The sequence below is a fragment of the Amblyraja radiata genome, chromosome 12 (genome assembly GCF_010909765.2).
Source record: "Amblyraja radiata isolate CabotCenter1 chromosome 12, sAmbRad1.1.pri, whole genome shotgun sequence".
NCBI classification, from domain to species: domain Eukaryota; kingdom Metazoa; phylum Chordata; class Chondrichthyes; order Rajiformes; family Rajidae; genus Amblyraja; species Amblyraja radiata.
In genome coordinates, this window is record NC_045967.1 from 14,539,853 (window position 1) to 14,555,621 (window position 15,769).

At 42.3% G+C, this 15,769-nt stretch overlaps 1 protein-coding gene and 1 long non-coding RNA gene across 2 annotated transcripts in view; both read right to left on the reverse strand.

The window, feature by feature from the left end:
- Window positions 1–15,769, reverse strand: part of il1rapl2 (interleukin 1 receptor accessory protein like 2) — an 859,242-nt gene that overhangs the window by 687,010 nt on the left and 156,463 nt on the right. The gene's annotated exons all lie outside the window — the stretch shown is intronic.
- On the reverse strand, window positions 733–15,384 carry LOC116978957. Its single transcript, XR_004413603.1, has 3 exons — window positions 15,374–15,384; window positions 15,010–15,112; window positions 733–749 (listed from the first exon to the last, which is right to left on the reverse strand). It is a non-coding gene; the product is annotated as an uncharacterized LOC116978957 (long non-coding RNA).

Here is a 15,769-nt window from a genome sequence, read left to right on the forward strand (position 1 = left end):
CAGCGCGTTCCACAGGGACCCACTGGAAAGCTGATTTAAATGGGCATTTATTTACAGCAATTAAACACTAAATTCCTTCCATTTGGCCTATAAATTAATGTAAATGAGATTTAAAAATCATGTTTTATTGTGAATTATTTGTGAATATTATTTGGACATTTAGGCTATTTAAAAATGTTAATCATTTATTAAGAAATGGATAGATGTTTAGATCTAGTAATTGAAGTCTGAAATTAGCTACAATTAGGTAACTAACTAATTATATGCTTTAATTTCAGGTCATCCAAGTAAGATTATTTTATATTTGTTTCAGAATGCTTCAATCTATGATAACTGAAAATTTCATTCAGTTCTCTTAATTTTTAAGAAAGTTATGGGCTTTTGACTGTTCACGATCACAGCTTTTTTGTTATGTCCATAGAAAATCAATAGGGAACAAGATGCTCATTTCCCAGTATGAAAATGGCCATAACTTTTTAAATACTTGAGATATGAAAGTGAATTAGGTGTCAAATTAAACTTATTTTTATGCTTTATCTGATGGGATAAATTACAGACTTGATTTTTAAAATCTCAAAATTTTGTAACATTGCTACTTTAATAGACACAAGGTAATAAGGAATAAGAGTAGAATCGGCCTATCAAGTAAACTCCGCCATTCAATCATGGCTGATTTATCTCTCCCTCATAACCCCATTCTCCTGCCTTCTCCCTATAACCTCTGACACCTGAACTAATCAAGAATCCATCTATCTCTGCCTTAAAAATATTAATTGATGGTCTCCACAGCCTTCTCTGGCAAAGAATTCCACAGATTCAACACCCTCTGACTAAAGACATTTCTCCTCATCTCCTTCCTAAAAGAACGTCCTTTAATTCTGAGGCTATGACCTCTGGTCCTAGGATCTCCCACTAGTGGAAACATCCTCTCCACATCCACTCTATCCAAGCCTTTCACTATTCAGTATGCTTCAATGAGTTCCCCCCCTCATTCTTCTAAACTCCAGCGAGTACAGGCCCAGTGCTCTTCATGCAGTGGGTTAACATACTAATTCCTAGGATCATTCTTGTCAATCTCCTCTGGACCCACTCCAGAGCCAGGGCATCCTTCCTCAGATATGGTGCCCAAAATTGCTCACAATATTCCAAATGGGACACTCCCAAGTCCCTTTGCACCTCCAATTTCTGGATTCTCACCCCATTTAGAAAATAGTCTAATATGACTGGGAAAGGTTTAAAGTGATATGGACCAAGTGCCGGCAAATGGGAGTTGCTTAGATGGGGCATCTGGGTCGGCTTGGATGAATTTCATCAAAAGGTGCGTTTCCGTGCTCTATGACTCTATTACTCGCTGAAACCACAGTCCCTTCCAATTTTTTGGGTGGTATGAATTTGTTTTTAAGCTGTATTGACTCACATAAATTACAGTATATGCCAATTACACTGTGGCGGCACAATGGCGCAGTGGTAGAGTTGCTGGATACCCAGTTTGATCTTGATCTTGGGTAATGTCTATGTATAGCTTACACATTCTCCCAATGACCTTGAGGGCTTCCTCTGGGTGCTCCAGTTTCCTCCCACATCCCAAAGACATGCGAGAAGATAGGTTAATTGGCCTCTACAAATTTGCCCCTAGTGTGTTGGGAGTGGTTACGTAAATGGGATAACACTGAGCTAGTGTGAACGCATGATCATCGATGGTTGGTGTGGACTCAGTGGGCAGAAGGGCCCATTTTCATTCAAACATGTCAACAACAATAAAGACAGGGGCTAATAATGAAGTTAAGATAATGCTCTCAGCATGCGATCATAAACAATTGGACCTCAAAAAATGCTAGCGATGGGAGAGTTTTCGTTCTGTTTATAGCGTGGGAACAGGCCCTTTGGCCGACCAAGTTAATGCCGCCCTGTGATCCCTGTACACTACCGCTATCCAAACACTGCGAGCAATTTATTATTTAACATTCAAACCTGTACATCTGAGTGTGGGGGGAAGCCGAAGCACCTGAACAAAACCCACGCGATCACGGGGAGAAAATACAAACTCCGTACATATAGCACCCGTAGTCAGGATCGAACCTGGGTTTCTGGAGCTATGGCAGGAACTCCACTGCTGAGCCACTGTGCTGCCCTTCATAAGGATATAACACCCCCCCCCCCCCCCCCCCACCTAAAGAATTCACTTGTTTATTTTTTTTCATTCTAAACGATGGGACCCTTTCCTGTACACCCATGATGGATTTGCGACTTGCTACCGCTGATTCTCCTCTCTGCCCTAGAGCTGGGTGGTTCTAATTTTGTTGTCCATTCTGTTTGAGGTAAAATAAACAAGTGAATTTTATATCATGGGAATTTTATATCACCCAACTCCAGGCGGTCGTAGAGAAACAAACAACCTGCTGGAGTATTGTGTGCAAAATGCAGCAAAATTATGAAAACCAAACATTCCCGGCAGTTTCCTGACCTGCACTGCAATAACAGTACAAGTGTCAGTGTAAAAAGTGACAGTGCAGTTTAACAGAATCTCAGGTCTCAACCTTAGATTGAAGAAAATCTCCAACAGTTAGCCTGCAGTCATTTTGGATCCCCAGACCCAATTTATACTGCAATCCTCATGTTCATATAATGCCAGTGTTGCTCCACAAGATCTAAAATCCCACAGAATAGTTTTAGTTTGACTATTCACCTGTAGTGGCGGCACAGTGGCTCAGTAGAGCTGATGGAAAGGCTGTTCAGAAGCTTGATAATGGAGGGGAATAAGCTGTTCCTGAGTCAGTTAATGTGCACTTTCAAGCTTCGGCCTGTTGGGAACGGGGAGAAGGAGGAATGACTGGGGTGGGACAGGTTTTTGATGATGCTGGCTGGTTTTCTGAGGCAGCGTGATGGGGAATGTAGATGGAGTCAATGGTGGGGGGTCTTGTTGTGTGATGGACTGAGCTACATTCACAACTCTCCACAATTTCTTGTGGCGTTGAGCAGTGCTGTTCCCAAACCAATCTGTAATGCAACCCATTAGTATGCTTCCCATAAAGCATCTGCAGAAGTTTATGAGCCGCTGGAGACATGTTTATCTTTCTCACTCTCTTTAGGGAGAGGAGGCATATGTGTACCTTCTTGGCTGTCACACCAATCTGGCTGGTCCACGACAGATCATTGGCATTATTACCGCTGAGGAACTTGAAGCTCACAACCATTTCCATATCTGCAGAGAAAGCCACCACAAGCTTGAAGAATGATCCTGACCCAAAGTCTGTGGAATTCTCGGCGGTGGAGGCAGGTTCTCCAGGTGCTTTCAAGAGAGAGCTAGATAGGGCTCTTAAAAATAGCGGAGTCAGGGGATATGGGGAGAAGGCAGGAACAGGGTACTGATTGGGGATGATCAGCCATGATCACATTGAATGGCGGTGCTGGCTCGAAGGGCCAAATGGCCTACTTCTGCACCTATTGTCTATTGTGTATTGTCTATTGTCTATTGAAACATCACCAGCCCATTCCCTCCACAGATGCTGCCTGACCTGGTAGAGTTACTGTCTTACAGCGCTTGCAGGGCCGGAGACCCGGGTTCCATCCTGACTACGGGTGCTGCCTATACGGAGTTTGTATGTTCTCCCCATGACCGCGTGGGTTTTCTCCGAGATCTTCCGTTTCCTCCCACACTCTAAAGACGTATGTAGGTTAATTGGCTTGGTGTATGTATAAATTGTCCCTAGTGCGTGTAGGATAGTGTTAATGTTCATGTGTGTGGGATCGCTTGTCGGCGCGGACTTGTTGGGCCGAAGGGCCTGTTTCTGTGCTGCATCTCTAAATTAAACTAAACTAAACCTGCTGAGTTTGTCTAGCACATCATGCTTTGGGCAGCACGAGTCACAAGTTTTCAATGGTGAAAGACAATTCATGAGCCTGCCACCGTTGGAGACTAGGTTAATTCTTATTTTTTAGTAGCACAAATAATTGAATCGAGTAATGTAGTCAACATATGCTTATGCTCCTGGACTAATAATAACAATTCAATTAATAAATATTATTCTAAGTAATAATTCATGGGCTAGAGATGGGTTTTCAAATGCCACCATGCCAGATATGAAATTCGAACTAAACTCAATTCAAATACATCTGGATTTTACTTTTCAATTTAATATTAGTTTCGTTGACCATGATATGGTCGATTACTTCAAAGAATCCTCAAATAATATTTACTCAACTTGTCCTGACGCTGCCAAATATTTTGTGATTTTGGATGGTTACCATTTTCAATGGTTCAAATGGTCCACTGAGACTTTATTGTCCCGAGGTGCGGGAAAACTCATATGTGTAAGAAGGAACTGCAGATGCTGGTTTACACCGAAGATTGACACAAAATACTGGAGTGATTTAGTTTAGAGAGATATAGCGTGGCTTCGGCCCAACGAGTCCACGCTGACCAGCCATCCCTGCACATTAACACTATCCTACACACACTAGGGACAATTTACACATACACCAAGCCAATTAGCCTACATACCTGTACATCTATGGAGTGTGGGAGGAAACCGAAGATCTCAGAGAAAACCCACTCGAGAAAGTACAAACTCCGTACAGACAGCACCCGTAGTCAGGATCGAACCCGGGTCTCTGGCACTGTAAGCGCTGTCAGGCAGCAACTCCACCGTTGCGCCACCGTGCCATCCTTAACTGAGTAACTCAGCGAGACATGCAGCATCTCTGGTGAAAAGGAATAGGTGACGTTTCGGGTCGAGATATGAAGAGTCTGAAAAAGGGTGACACAGAAGGGAGGCTCCCAGTGAGCGCCCCAACAATGCCGTGCAAGATCCTCGGCTTATCTGGATTGGGGGCATTCCAGTATATCCAACACGTGAACCAGACTTTGGACTTTTTTTCTCCTTCTTTGTAAACAGCGCCAAAATATGGCGACCGGGCATTTGTGGGTTGTGCAAAAGAAGTTCACTGTGCTGTTCAAACATGACAATAAAGAACTATCCAACCATTGAAATATTTATGGGAAAACCAATTAAGTTCTTGATCCAAAAGAAAACAACTACTGGCATAAAGAAAAACTAGTTATTGATTTATGCCTGTCAGTATATTTGGATGGTAATCAGGACATTGATAACCTTACCGCTGTCCTTTCATTAGAATTGATATTGTGATCACAAAACACGTTAATTCCACATTCTGATTCTCACAATGAATCTTATTGAACACAGTCATTTCCTTCCAAACGCCTAAGATCCCTAAAATGGTTCCAAGTAATGGAAATGGTCCTTGGAATACATTGAGCTTCATCGATTACCAATGAAATCTTTCAAAAATGCCGCATGGCCTAATCCTTGGCAGTATTTTTTAGATAAAGCAAACATAAACAAACTATAAAGAGAATTAAATGCTTGCACACTTGACTTGAAATTTGTCCTGTGTCACTTGCATGAAAAGTGGGATGTAGAAGTGGATATGTATCGCACTCCATTTCACATTTCAGTGAGATTGAAGAGCAGATGCATCATGTAGCTCTTGCTATATTGTTTGTTGAGTGTTGAGTGAAGTGGGAGGACATTCCCTCCACTTAAATCTCTTCACTTTCACCTGACCATTCTTAGGGTTACTAATAATTTAATTTAGTCTAGTTTAGAGGTATAGCATAGAAACAGGCCCTTCGGCCGACTTAGTCCATTCCAACCAACGATCACCTACACACTAATTATTTTCTACACACAGGAGACAATTTGCAGAAACCAATTAACCTACAAACCCGCAGGTCTTTGGAATGTGGGTGGAAACCGGAACACCCAGAGAAAACCCACGCGGCCACAGGGAGTATGTATAAAGTCCATACAGACAGCACCCGTAGTCAGGATCAAACACGGGTTGTTAGCAACTACCACAGAGTTATTGTGCCACCCATCCTTTTAATTTAAAAAAATTAACTCACCCGTTGGCATGTAGTTTATTTCCTGGGCATTATACCATGTACATGTAGGAATTACAATCAATGCTTGCATTATTCCCTGTTCAGAGTTAACCGTGTTCACTCATGCTAGTCAAATGCATAGAACATAGAACAGTTCAACAGAGGAAGAGGCCCTTCTGCCCACAATTTCTGTGCCAGTATGATGCCAAGTTAAACAAATCTCCTCTGCTTGCATGTAATCCATATCCCTCAATTTGCTGCATATCCATGTTTCAATCCAAAAGACTCTTAATGCAACTATCATTTCTGCCTCCACCACTGTCCACTGGCAGTTTGTTCCAGTGAAAACGATTGTGCAAGATTTTGCAACTTCCCCTTATAGCCAACACTGTCTAATCCATGCGGCATTCTGGTAAACCTCTTGAGCACCGTCTACAAAGCCTCTACATTATTCCTGTAATGGGGTGACCAGTACTGCACGAGGTAGTCCTGCATTTAATAGTAAATGTTACACTGCAGATGGTGAAATTTAGGTTAGTTTGGAGATACAGCATGGAAACAGGCCCTTCAACCCATCGACTCCGAGCCAACCAGCGATCACCCCGTACACTAGCACTATCCCGCACACTGGGGACAATTTACAATTTAAAGAAGCCAATTAACCTACAAACCAGCAACCTCTGTACGGTCAGGATCAAACCCGGGTCTCTGGTGATGTAAGGCAGCAACTCTACCGCTGCACCGCTGTGCTGCCTCTAGATCTATGTTATCAGTTTCTCACCCACTCCTTACACACTTGGGGGACAATTTACAGTGACCAATTAACCTACAAATCTGCACGTCTTGTGGGAGGTGGGAGGAAACCGGAGCACCTGGAGGAAACCCACGAGGTCACAGGGAGAACAATTATAGTGTCTCCAGTGCCATTAAACTACCTGTTCCCAGGGCTGCTGTCGGGCTTCCAGTGGCCCATTCCACCGACACCACGACCTGCAATAACATCAAAGCTGCCATACAGCAGCTGAGGTCAGGATCAAACCTGGGTCTCTGGCGCTGTGAGGCAGTGTCTCTACCAAATGCACCACTGTACTGCTGCAGTTGTTGTAAATAGCTCCCAGTGCAAGAATGGGGAAAGAGTATTAATGGGCATGAGAGTATAACTCACAGGGAATGGGATAGATGGGACAACTCAGAGAGTCAGAGCAGTGCTGAACTGCTATCTAAATTATTGGTGACCCTAGGACTACCCTTGATTCGAATTGTTGGCTTTATCTTGCACTAAATGGTATTCCCTTATCATGTATCTATACACTGTAAATGGCTCGATTGTAATAGTATAGTCTTTCTGCTGACTGGACTGCATGCAAGAAAAGCTTTTCACTGTACCTCGGTACACATGACAATAAACTACTGAAACTGATGACGACCTGAAAGGTCTCATTTTGTGTCTTAATGAAAGATGAATCTAGAATAGAGAATTTACAGGTATTGAACCAAACCATTCAGATCCTAGTTACTCAATAATGTTTTGTTAAATGATCCCATCCTATCACATGTTTGGAGCTGTCACACCTCCCAGAAATGTATGGCCCAATTAACAGATTTAAGAGCAAATAGACTAACTGTAACACACATGGCTGAGTTAAGGACATATTAATTCTAAATGGTTTGCCCAAGGCTACACTTCAACTTGTTAGTAAATAAATATAAATGGATACATTTTAACATGACTGCCTCCCTAGAACTCTCACCGTAGGAATTGTCTTGCAAGGACAGGTTGGTGAAACTCGCGAGCTCCAACCATGCTTTGCATTGAAGAAAAGAAAGAGATGTATACATAAAAAATGCAATGATTTATGATCTGGAATGTTGGCAATGGTAGAGTTGCTGCCTCACAGCGTCAGAGACGTAGGTTCAAACCTGACCTCGGGTGCTGCTTATGTGAAGTTTGCACATTCTCCTTGTGGGCTTCTTCCGGGTGCAACAGTTTCCTCCCACATCATAAAGACGTGCTGGTTTGTAGGTTAATTGACTTCTGCAAATTACCCCTGGTATGTAGGGAGTGCATGAGAAAATAGGACAACATAGATAGGGTGTGAACGGGTGATTAATGGTCGGTGTGGGAGGTGGGCCGAAGGGACTGTTTCTATGCCGTATCTCTAAAACTAAAATAAAAAAATCTAAAGAGACAAACTGAAAAGATTCAACATTGAGAATGCCTTGGCTACACACAGAGCTTATAAAAAGGCAGTGAGCTGCAATTTTCTTTTGTACACATTTTCTCCCCCTCTTGCCCTCGAACAAACTATTACACTCTGCATAATATAATTGATTCCTATTATCATTACTCCAGAGCCTTGTATCTTTATGCAATTTACCAGCAAGTTCATTTTACTGTCCATTTCCTATTATTTGATGGTCTGTAGTTTATACCCATTAGTGTAATAGTTCCTCTGTTGTACGTTAATTTTAACTAAATAGACCTGGGGCTAGAAATTCTTTACATTGGCTCCACAATTCTCTGTGCTTTATGGCTGATTATTACAAAGGTATCAAAGAGCCCACAGTCCAAATCAGCACATCCTGCGCATTGAATCTTGCACTGGAGAAGCGTTGTAAGTGATATCAAATACCACATGGGGACAACAAAGGTGATGTATATGTTGAAGATAGACACTAGTCCCACCTGCCTGTGTTTGGCATTTCCAAGTAATCATATATATTTGATCTAAATACATTCAGGAAAACGCCACAATTATTAATTTCTAATTATTTGATCATCTCAATCGCCTTTTTCCTTCCGCATCGGCCCACAATGTCTGTGCCAAACATGATGCCAAGACCTACTCCCATCTGCCTGCACATGATCCATTTCCCTCCATTCCATGCACATCCATGTGCCTATCCAAAAGTCTCTTAAATTATATTTTATCTGCCTCCACCACTGCCCCTAGATCACGTTCCGAGCACCCACCACCTTCTGTATAAAAAAACATGCCGTGCACATCACCTTAAAAATATGCTCCCCAGTAAAAGGCCCTGCAATAGATTGTTCGAGGAACAGTGAGAGCTTTGTGAAACTATTTATTCATTTTACTATTTCACAAAGTGAATGCGAGTGGCCAATTGATCAAACTAAATCGATACACCTACAATTCTTCAGCTAGGCACAGCTTTTCCTTGTGCGGCACAGTGGTACAGCGGGTGGAGCTGCTGCCTCACAATGCCAGAGACTTGGGTTTGATCATGGCCTGGTGCTGTCTGTGTGGAGTCTGCACAATCTCTGTGTGACTGCATTGAACTGCGGAGGTGTTCCGGTTCTCTGTAAAATTGCCACAAGTGGGTAGGGAGTGGATGCCAAAATTCGATAACACAGTAGCAATGTGAATGGGTGATTGATGGTTGGCGTGGAATAAGTGGGCCGAAGGGCCTGTTTACATACTGTATCTTTCAATCAATTTGATGGCAGCCCCAATTTAACTAACTTTACTCTCTCCCAGTTCTGAAAAAAGGTTCTTTGTCCTAAGATGTTTTGTTTCTCTTTCCACAGATACTGCCTGACCTTCTGAAGGTTTCCAGCAATTCTGTAATTTCCCATCTACAGCATCTGCAGGGTGTTTTTTTTCCGAATTTTGTCATCCAATTAAAGCCTTTGCCACTTATTTTTGTCGTTTTAATAGTGTTACCACCATTTATGGTAATTTTGAACTAACTAATAAAACATCTGTTATTTATTACAGTCAAAATAGAAAGGCAGTTGATCAGAATGTGTTACAACTGGCAAAAAAAATAATTGGTTAGGTAAAATAAAGATTGGAGTTTCTCTAATCTTTAGGATAATAAATATTCGGATTATAAAGATGAAAATGCTATATAAAATTCTCCATTCCTGTAATCTATGATCAGGACTATGTAAATAGCAATACTGTTGATCAGTAATAACCAAGACATTCCACCATGGTCATCTGTTGAGGTTCATCTCCACCTAAGAAGAGTTTGAATTTAGTTTATTGTCCCATATACCGAGGTACAGTGAAAAGCTACTTATTGCGTGCTAACCAGTCAGCAGAATGACAATACTTGATTACAATCGAGCCATCCGTAGGTTGAAGTAATTTCTCATATCCAAGGAAATACCTGGACAAAGATTGGAAGGATGATGGTCTCTCAAATTGTTGCCAGAAGTTACAAAGCAAATGAGCTACAAGAAAGATGTACGAGGATCTTACCGGGTCTGGAAGGTTTGAGTTATAAGGAGAGGCTGGATGAGCTGGGCCTTTTCCCCCTAGAACACAGGAAGCTAAGGGGTGACCTTATAGATGTATACAAAATGATCAAGGACCCAAAAAATGTGAATAGTCACAATCTTTCCCGCTGGGTACGGAGGGTCTAAAACAAGAGTGTATAGCTTTAAGGTGAGAGGAGAAAGATTTAAAATGTACCTAAGAGACGGGCTTTTTTTTCCACACAGAGGGTGGTACGTTCAAGGCCCCAGCACAGTGGTGCAGCAGATAAAGTTGCTGCCACACAGCAGCAGAATCCGGGGTTTGATCTTGGGTGCTGTCTGTGGTGAGTTTGCACGTTCTCCCTGTGACTGTGTTTCCGCTGGATGCTCCGATTTTCTCCCACATCTCAAAGACATGTGGGTTTTCAGGTTAATTGGCCTTTGTAAATTCCCCCTTGTGCGTGGGGGGTGGGGAAAGTGGGATAACATAGAACTAATGTGATCGGGTGATCAATGGTCGGCGTGGACTCGGTGGGTCCATGTGTCTGCTTCCATGTTGTATCTCCATACTAAACTAAACATAACTAAACTAAAAATAAGTGTTATGACCAAGTACAATGACAACATTTCAAAGACACTTAAACAGGTACATTAGTTTAGTTTAGTTTAGAGATACAGCGCAGAAACGGGCCAATTGGCTTTTCCCTTTATACTACCACATACTACACACTAAGGATAATTTACAATTCACTTACAAACATGTACGTCTTTTGGAGTGTGGGAGGAGACCAGAGCACCCGGGGAAAACACATGTGGTCACGGGAAGAACGAGCAAACTCCACACAGACAGCACTCGCGGTCAGGATCGAACCCAGATCACTGGTGCTGTAAGTCAACAACTCTACCACTGCGCCATCATTGGTTAAGACGGTTAAGAATGTTTTGTAGGGATATGGGCCAAGGGCAGGCAAGTGGGACTAGTTCGTTAAGCAACTTTATCGACATGGACTAGTTGGGCAAAAATGGACAGTTTCCATGCTCTAACTCTAAGACTATGATAGAAGGCAGAGAGAGTATTATGCTATCAATAATGATGTTGACCTCTGAAGGCTGGGTTGAATGATTTGTTTTTGAACAACTGATGATATCTTTTGGATGACTCACCAGTCTGCTAAAATTATAGGAAGAAATTACACTGGCACTTACCTTCCCGAGCAATCTTTAGAAAGCAAAAGTCATGTCTAATTAAAAACAGTTCACACGATCCCATATAAAATAATTGCTCACGAAATTCTTCCACACTTTAAAGCAAGCATTTAAATGCTCTATTCGCGTAGGGACGTGGGTGAGAGAACTTCATACGCACATGGTGGTGTGTGTGTTTGTGTGTCAAGTTTGCGAATCTCAGGCATTCTGCCCAGATCCGTGCTATTTTGCAGAGGAGTTCTTTCAGTTAATGAATGTGTCATCCAGAAGAGACCAGCTTGGATTTTATGGGGGAAAAAAATAATAATAAATCAGCGATACCAGAATAAATGCTTTCACATCCCCACATGGTAAACAGAATCTTTGGGAGTTTCAACAATGTTAGAAGTTCCAAAGTCACAGGGAAATGCTTGTGTAACTCCAAGTGGAGATCAGGGAGAGAGCATCACTTTATGGAGGTAATCCACTTCATGGAGCATCACTAAATGTCAGTAATACTTGTTTTTGTCTTTTGTTTTGCTGGTAAACAACAGATCAGGTAGCATCTGTGAAAGGTCGGGACTCTTCTTCAGCCTGAAACGCTCTCCATTCATTCCCGCCACAAATGTTGCCTAACCTGTTGAGTTCCTTAGGGACTTTGCTTTTAACTCAAGATTCCAGCATCTATGGTCATGCTGAAGAAGGGTTGACTCAAAACATCACCCATTCCTTCTCTCCAGAGATGCTGCCTGATCCGTTGAGCTACTCCAGCACTTATGTCTGTCTTTGGAGTAAACCAGCATCTGCAGTTCCTTTTGTCTGCAAGTCTTCTGAGCCCACATTTTATTAATTTAATTGTTCATTTATTTATTTTTTTACTGGTGTCAGTTATTTTACATCTGTTTTACATCTGTATATTTTACATCTGTATATATATTTTTAATATTCTGAATCATTTTAATAATATGTGATTTTATGTTTGAATGTCAGAAACACGTCAGATGCTGTAATTTTGATCAAAGGACAAAATATTGAAGGAATTTAGCAGGTCATCAGTATCTGTGCAAAGGATGGATGGACAAGGTTTTGGGTCAGGAACTTGATAAATTAACCTGCCTCAAAACATTGGCTGTCCAATGCCACCACATATGATGCCTGACCCGCTGAGTTCCTCCATCACTAGGTGTTTTGCTGTAGTTTTTTGACAGCTGACCAAACTGGGTTGGGAGGTTAGTTTGCGTGATGGTCTGGGCTAAGTCCACATCTCTCTACAATATCTTGCGTCTTGGACGGAGCTGTTGCCGAACCATGCTCTGATAGATCCCGATAAAATGCTTTTTCTACGATGCATTTGTAGAAGTTGAAGAGGGTTGGCGGGGACATGCCAAACGTCCGAAGCCTTCTGATGCAATAGAGACGTTGGCGTGCTTTCTTGGCCATTGCTTCGATGTGGCTGTTCCATGTCAAATTGCTGGTGATATCTATTCCAAAGAACTTGAAACTTTTGACTATCTCTACTTTGGTGCCATCAATGTCCACGTGTACTGCTTTGCTTCCTAAAGCTTAGCTGGTTGCCAATGTATTGGCGGCAGAGTGCGTTCTTCACTCCACTATACCCCACTATGGATGAATGCTGTCTTGCCATGCCACAGGGCATCATTGATGAGGACTGAGGGACCTTTCTGACTATGACGCTGTGGAAGTGCAAAGGACATTGCCACAAGACAATGCTGATGTTGTCTTCATATCGTGGACCACCATCAGTTGTTCGTTCACAAAATGTTTAGATGTAGATTTATAATTGTCACGTACCGAGGTACGATAAAAAGCTTTGTTTTGCATGCTATCCCGTGAAATCAGATAATACTATACTTAAATAGAATCAAGCCAAACTCGTATAATAGGAAAATGTGCTCCGGTTTCCCCCTCCCCACCATCCCAAAGACATGTGAGTTTGATAGTTCATTGCCCCCTGTAAATTTTCTCCCAGTGTGTCGGGAGTGGATGAGAAAGTGTGATGACATAGAACTAGTGTGGGGACTCGATGCACTGGAGGGCCCGTTTCCAAGTTGTGTCTTTCACTCAAATGTCACATTTCAGAACTACTTGACGTGTATTTTACTGCTGATTGATATCAAATGCTTGCAAAGAAAAGCAAACTGCTGGAGGAACCGATGGTTCAGACAGCATCCAGGAGGCCAAGGGGAGGTGAAAATTTCTGATCGAGACCCTGCATCAGGACCGTTAGTGTGGAGAGAAGATAGCCATTTGGAGAAGGTGAAATGGAGGGGTTGGATAGGGTGGGTGATGGTGTGTGGACGGAGTTTGCATGTTCTCCCTGTGACCACTTGGGTGTTCTCCAGGTCCTCCAGTTTCTCCCCACATTCCAAAGATGTACAGGTCTGTAGGTTAATTGGCTTTTGTTAAAAAAAGAAGTACATTTTCCCTGGTGTACACGTTAGTGTTGGTGTACAAGATGATCGGAGGTTGGCGCAGGCTTGGTGGGCTGAAGGGGCCTTTTTCTGCGCTGTATCTCAAAAGTCTCTTCATGTACCTGTCCAAATACGTCCAAATGTTTGATCCCACAGCAATAAGTGCAGCTTAATTGGACTAATATTTTCACATCAGAGCAGGCATTTCTCCTTAACAATGTGTATTTTAGTGAAAGTGATATATCAATCATTGTAATTTGGTCTACTGAGAGAAAATGATAAAAGATATCTGACATTAATTTTGACACGTCTGATAGAGGCAGCGCCAAACCCACAATCTCTAATCACAGTAATTCTTCATCCTCAGCAACAGCCAACACAATCAACAGCCCAAACAAAATTCAAGCCAATGTATTAATGGTGCAGGGACGGGCCATTCAGCCCGATGAGTCCATGCTGGTGAATTTGCTCCATGCCACATTTCTTCTACCCCATTTCATCTCACCTTAACAGAGGGTCATGCAGCACGGAAACAGGCCCTTTGGCCCAACCTGTCTATGATAACAAAGGTGCCCCATCTAAGCTGGTCCCATTTGCCCATTGTGGCTGCAACACTGATCCCAAATGCATAGGATTACTTCAACCATTAGGTGAAACGCAGTTTACGCAAAACTTTGATACTTCATCTGAAGAACCAACTTATTAACACAAGAGATCAGTGGGCCAAGGAGCCTGTTTCCATGTTGTATCTTTCAATCAATCAATCCTCCCATTATATCCCAGCCTCTCACTAGACTGGAGCAGAAAGGTGGATGCATTTCGCATCTGGCCCCTCAATACCCGCCAGATTAATTGCAGCCACTGACGTAGCAGAAGGTTTGTTTCTTCTACTTTCATTAGTCTCAACATTTAATCAAATTTATCATCTGAACCATCTCATCTTTGCACAAGGGCTTGTCACGGTATCCCAGTTTGGGTGCATATTACCCAATGCCTGTCCAAAGAGCAGTTTAGGACAAGCTATTTTAATCACAAAAAAATCAAAGTAAAAGAAGGATGGACGCGGAACAATCTTCCAATTAGGAAGTCGTCCAGGGGTAGATCTATGAACCATGACTCTCATAAGATCTTAGAAAAAAGGAGCAGCATTAGGCCATTCGACCCATCGCGTCTGCTCTATTTTTTCTTCTCAACACCATTATCCTGCCTTCTCTCTGTAACCTATGATGCCCATAATCAAGAGCTTCACCTAACCTATAGACCAGTCTCCACTTTAAAAATACTCAATGACTTGGCCTCCACGGTCATCTGTGGCAATTAATTCCACAGATTCACCACTGTCTGGTTAAAGAAATCTCTCCTCCTCTGAGTATCTCATTTAGAAGGGATTCATCCCCTTGTCATATCTGCAAAGGAGTCTAGTGACACTGAAGGACAGTCAGTTGAGATGATGCAGATAGGAATGTTCAGCAATTGAGTTCAGAGGCAGACCATTGCTGCATTGTCCGGCGATCAAGTTTGCTTGTGCATAGCCTCACAATGGACCTCAGTTTGGGATCAGATGGGATGCAAGGGTCCAAACATAAGCCACATGGTTTCACTAAATAGACCATTGTATCCCAGGACCACCTTCCTGATGTTTAAAGCATTGAATTGGATGTTGTTTCAGAGACCTGGGATCCAGCTGCCTGCAATACCCTTCCATTGTAAAACAGAGAGGAGGAGCAGATGGTCTTACAGAGTGAACATTTGCTTCCTACAAGGTTTAAATAAGACTTTCCATTCAATGTTTCTATATTAATAGAATCATGGAGTCATAGAACACGGAAACAGCCCCTTGGGCCCAACAGATCTATCCTGACCAAAATATCCATCCACACTAGTTCCCATTTGTATACATTTGGCCCATGTCCCCCTAAACCTTTCCTATGTATGTGCCTGTCCAAATGTCCTTTAGAGATTGGGATAGAAATTTAGTTTTAGTTTTTTCTGAATTGTATAAAGTAATTCTATGAAGCTAAT